The sequence below is a fragment of the Ictidomys tridecemlineatus genome, unplaced genomic scaffold (genome assembly GCF_052094955.1).
Source record: "Ictidomys tridecemlineatus isolate mIctTri1 unplaced genomic scaffold, mIctTri1.hap1 Scaffold_61, whole genome shotgun sequence".
NCBI lineage: Eukaryota > Metazoa > Chordata > Mammalia > Rodentia > Sciuridae > Ictidomys > Ictidomys tridecemlineatus.
The window spans coordinates 583,048-589,047 of NW_027524175.1; positions in this window are offsets into that span (position 1 = coordinate 583,048).

A 6,000-nucleotide genomic window follows, 5' to 3' on the forward strand; every position below is an offset into this window, starting at 1 on the left:
CATTTAGTTCCCATTGATGGTGCTTCTAACTGTCAGGCTCAATGCTAAATTCTGATCTATGGATCTTATTCAGTTGATCTTATTTAGTTAATCTTATAGCCATATGGAGCAAATGGCATTATTATTATAAATTTACCATTTGAGGAATCTGAGGCTAAAGGAAATAACTTGCTTATGATCATAGAGCTATTAAGTCCTTAAGTGAATTCTTAATCAGGCAACAAAGTTGCTGCTACTTCTGAAATACAAATTCCTCAGGACCTTGACAGGGTACCAAACGCTAATACCAAGTCTTTTATATAGGAAATGCTCAATTTGTGCAACTGACTTTCTAAATGACCAATGCTAGAAGGCAGACAGGACAAGAAAGAAATCATACTGTTTATTAACTTTGACAAATGTAATTTAATTTTCAGGTATTTTGCTCTTAAGACTAAGTAAAGATCATATGTATTGTTTACTTAATTTCCCCCAAAGGTTTACAATTTGGAAAAGTGTAGTAGTTTCAAACTAGAATATTGACATAAATAGTGTGAAAGTAAAAACAATTTCTGTTGCTCTTTCCTAATCACACCAATTTTCCTCCTGTCTACACACGAATCTGTTATCTATTTCAATCATTTTGCTGGTTGAAAATTTTTGTGTGAATGAATGATACAGCATGAAATCTTTTGCAACTTTTTTTCAGAATTCTTTTCTTCAGAAACTAGTGATTTATGGGAAGGTTTTCCACTTCTTTCCCAGTCTGCAACTTACTTTTCGTTGTCTTCAGATAGGCTTTAAAAGAGAAAATATTTTAAATTTTGATAAGGTTCAATTTATCAACTTTCCCTTTTATGGATCATGATTTTCTTTATGTCAAGGCTCAAAAAATCTGTCTAGCTCTAGATCTTTAAGAATTTCTTCTCTATTTTTTCCTTCAACATTTTGTAATTTTATATTTTAAATCTAAGTCCACCATGCATTTTGAGTTAATTTTTTTGTGTGTAGTGTGTAACATTTAGTTGGAGGATCATTTTCAGGCCTACAAACATCTGACCATCCCAGCCCCATTTGTTGAAAAGGCTATCCATCCTTTATTGAACTGCTTCTCCATGTTGGTCAAAAATGTGAATCTTCAATTGTCTCGATATAATATAAGCTTTAATTTTAGAATCCCCATTTCAGGGTGATGAGAACTATTTGTAAGTAGATAAAGGTGACATTGTGGATACACTAAAGGCTGTGGAACTGTGGATTTTAAGATAGTTAATTTTATGTTGAGAAACTCAAGAAGAGAATGAAGAAAAGAAGCTTCTCCTAGCAAAGCATTTGTTTAATGACTTATACAACTCAAATAAGGTTTTCAAAGATTGTGTGTAGAAGCCTCTCGGCACTTTCCAGTCTATTCATCATTCAGTATTTCCAGCTTCCAGTTTCTAGCTCCCTCCTTGCTAAAGTTAGGTAACGTCCTAATGTCTAACCTCCGGTAAACATTTTTAACAGTGAGGCAACATGTGGGCAGTCAGAACAGCAGCAGTTCTTAGTAGACCTAATATTTCCTGGCAATCAATCCCCACATGTCCTTAGTCATTCTTTGACCATTATTTATGTTCTCACTTCTCTTCATCCCTCTGAAGTAAAGTGCCCTCAACAGAACACTCTATTATATCATGGGGTAATCACTCCCTTTCCCTCTGAGTACACAGCTCTGGAATAATATATTTTATCACTTTTCTGGCAAGGAGTTCACAGGCTTCTGCTAAATGAGAGCAACATAGTGAGTCAAGGGCAGAGAGTCTAAGACGTCTAGGACTTTCTGAATTTCCAGGCAGTCTGGTACTAAAACTTGCTCCCATGGATTCACAAGGAAGAGGGTCCACATTTAGTTATCTGGAAAATTTCAGATTAAAAGAAATCTTGGAGGTGGCATAGGTGAGACAAATATCTTTCTAAATCTAGGGGTTTATATTGTCACAGCATGACCTGGCTTTGAGCAATCAATCAGAATTTATATCACTACATTTAGATAATCTTCAAGTGGTCAACCAAGGTCAAGCTGGAGAACCCCATACAGTCTATGTCTTTTCAATACTTCTTGTGAAGAAAAAATTAGTCTTTAAGTCATCTAACTTTTGATACCTAGGCCATAGCTATCAAGCATTCTAAATTTAGTCCAGAAATCAGAGCAAACTGGAGACAAATTTTAACATATCAAAGTGTCCTCCAACCAGACATCGTATCACATGACTAGGCATGGGAGGGGAGAGGATACCTTTGAATCCCTGTGGAATAAGCTCTTCCTGGCCATGGTGTACTGAACATAGGTTCAGGGTGAAAGAATGATGCTTTTAACCCTAACTTGCTGTGACTGTTCACTTATGTAAATACTTGTTATCTCTTCCTTCAAGCCTCCGTGACACCCCATCAGGTAAACACGCTGCCATCCCCATTAGTGTGTTAACTATTTTTTTCCTTTCATGTTATTTCCCAGAACAGTTTCCCCATATTGTCCTTTGATGAATACTTGCATTCCAGGGAAATATTAACAAGTCTTCCACAAAACACATCCAATTTTCTCATGAGCTCAAAGAATACTGCATACCACATCTCTCCTCCTAAATCACGTTTGTTATTATGATATTAGGAGGTTGGGGAGTCCTGTAATAAACTTGCTTAAATTTGTGTTTCTCAAACCTAATTTTACCCCTCCACACACTCACACAAATCTTTCATGGTGTGTGCCTGGGTGCCTGTATGTCCCAGGAACATCTCTGGAACACAAGGGGCTGGAAGGCTATTTTAAAACAACCAGGCTACACTTGCTGATTCTATTTTCTCACTCTTATAGCAATATTAAATTTGCCATCTCAGAGCCTACTAGCAATCTGCAAATAGTAACATCCAGTTATTGATTTTTTGATTCTTCCATTAATATTGTTTTTGACATTTCCAAAGCTAGCCCACACCTTCAACAACTACAGATTCTTCAAGCTTCCCACTTGGGATTTGTAATTTCTTATCACTGCCATCAGCTATTTATCTCAATTTTCTTATACTCCCTATGTCCAGACATCTTAGCCCAGCCTTCAGAGATGCACAGCAGCCAAAACCCATCTTATTTTCCATCTGTCTTTTTCTAATCACATTGGCACATTTTTATCCTCTGTCCAGACTAATCTGTTCACCACCCTACCAAAATACCAGTGCATTTCTGTCTTAGAGTCGTTCAGTTCTAGCTAACAAGGTTAAAAAGTTTCCCTTATCCTGCTGCTTAATTTTATTTGTTCTGAAAGCCACTACCCTTGCTAACCTAGCCTTCTCCCATCATTTTTATATTAATATCAATGTTTCCTCCTTTAGCCTGTAAACTCCATTACAACAATGGCCATATATGTGTTTCTAGTTACAAATTCTTCAGCTTAGCCCAGTAGCTGCTAAGTAATCTGTAGATGTTCCAGAAGTTCAAGTTTAATTGAATCTAAATTCAATTTCTATTGCCTGTGCTTATCATTGCTTTCCATTGGTAGTTAACATTTTGGTCTGTGCACTCCATGAATCACCTTAAATATACCAATTTCTTTAACCTTATGTTTAGGGAATTATGTGTATTTGTAACACCCTCAGCAACCAGGAAAATGGCTCATACATAATTTAAGTACTGGAGACACCTTGAAAGCTCAGCTAGTTAATTCAGAGAACAGCATAGGTCTTATCTCCCATGAAGTTTCCAATGCCATGTCTCATTATCAAGCTTCTTATTCTGGTTCCTTCCTAGTAGTTCCTATCTCTCCAGCTCATATTTATACATTTGCTTCATGTACACATATCAACTTTATTCTACTGAGCTTATGATTGTTTTTAATATGAGGGATTGAACCCAGAGGTGCTTAACTAATGAGCCACATCCCCAGCCCTTTTTATTTTCGAGATAGTGTCTTACTAATTGCGTAGGTCCTTGCTAAGTTGCTGAAGCTGGCTTAGAACTTGTGATTTTCCTGCCTCAGCCTCCCAAATCCCTGGGATTCCAGACACACACCATGGAGCCAGTCAAGTTTGTGAAGTCTTGAAGGGTGAAAAAAAAATCTGTTTCATAGTTGGTCTTTTAGTCAGGGAAGAATGTAAGAGGAATTAATTACATGTAAATGAAAAGGAGCTGAACTGCTTACACTACAATTCCAGTTATTGTTGATATTTATGATACAATGTTACTATTTCAATATTTAATGCATACACAAATAAATGACATAAAATACATAATGCACTCTGATAATTTTAATCATACACAAAATATGAAGTGATCAGAACTATATTACATAGATATTTTACAAGAAAAGGGGCTAATCACACATTCAGATGAAATATATCATTAAATTTGGGATGTTATATGATGTTAAATATAGATATACTTAAAACAATTACTATTTATAGAACCAATTTGATATTTTGCTATTTAAAATATTGAATACTGTGTAAATGAGTACTTATAAAAATATTTTTTAATCAAAAAGCTACGTTATACTCATTTACTTGGCAGTTACAAAAATATATATTCATCTGAAACTCTAATAAATTTGCTTGAAGCATTAGATATTCAAATTTGAAAGTGTTTTCAAAAGTATTTTGCCAACTTAGTATTCTTGACTTCATACAATATTTATATGCATATGATATTAGGTTTGTTACAAATATTGCCATTTTAAAAGATACAAGTGATAAATAAACACAGACACACTGAAGATTTCTGAACCAAAAACCAACACGAACACTTCACCTACCAGCTGCACCATGTACAACACAAAATCTTTAAAGCATTTATTGAATATCTACATGACATTTATTCTGTTATTTGCACCTAAAATTAACTATCAAAACCTTCCTGTTTCTAGTAAAACTGTAATTTTAAAACTTAACAGTTTTCTTTTTAATCAGCTACTTCTTGATGGCAAAGCCAGATCAAATAATTTCAAACTGAATTGTGAGTAGTACGGTTTGTATTCTGAATTTCCCTCAAAGGTCCAACTAGTAGAGGGCACTACTGGTGGAACCATGCAGGTGGGGATTATGAGAGAAAGTTATGCCATTGGGGGGTGTACCCTTGAAAGGGACTGCAATACCTTGTTTCCTTTTCTTTTCTTGCTTCCTGATCACAAGTTGAGTGGATATGTTCTGCCATGTACTCCTGCCAGGATCTGTTGCTTTGCTGCAGGTCTAATACCTTGGGGCCAAGTGATCATTTAGAACCTCTCAAATTGTAAGCTGAAACAAAGCTTTTTTTCTTTATAAGCTTATTATTTTAGGCATTTAATAATGGTTACAAAAAGCAGACTTAAATATACCAAACCAGCATCAGTGATTGAAAGATGTTCAACCAAGTACACTTACTACTTTGGACAGCTCTGATGTCTACATTACATACACTGAACAATTCCATTTTTCATATATTAATGTAAAACAAGACAAAAGAATCTCAGTGACTTCTATAATGAGTTATCATAAAAAAAGTAGTAAGTACATACAATATATATAGACATACACACAGATATATCTCATTTAGTACACCTAGTAGACTTCAGAAATCTCTTTATAGAGAGAGACGCAAACTATCCTGAGTGAAGTAGGCCTGTGTCTAGGGAACAAAGGCTAAAAGACACACAGGCCATGTAACAGTCTTCCATGCTTGCTCATAGATGTTTGCCAATATGAATATTGACATTACTTTTAATGGAAAATTGTTGAAGTAGTCAAATTCTTCTGAAACCAAAGATTAGCCATAATGACTATTATGGAATTGCAGCACCAAGGAAGATAGTGGTGGCCAGTATTTGTAAAGGGAATCACCTGGGACTATTCTGGGCACAACCCCTCTTATATTTTTCCCAACCTGTTCTGAAAGTTAAAGCTTTGCTGAGAATTATAACTAAAACTGCAAACACTTGAGAGAATACAAAATATTTTTTTCATAATTGAAATTCAGATCATCCTAACCTGTCTCAAAATCTTTTCCCCTAATAGTTAAAG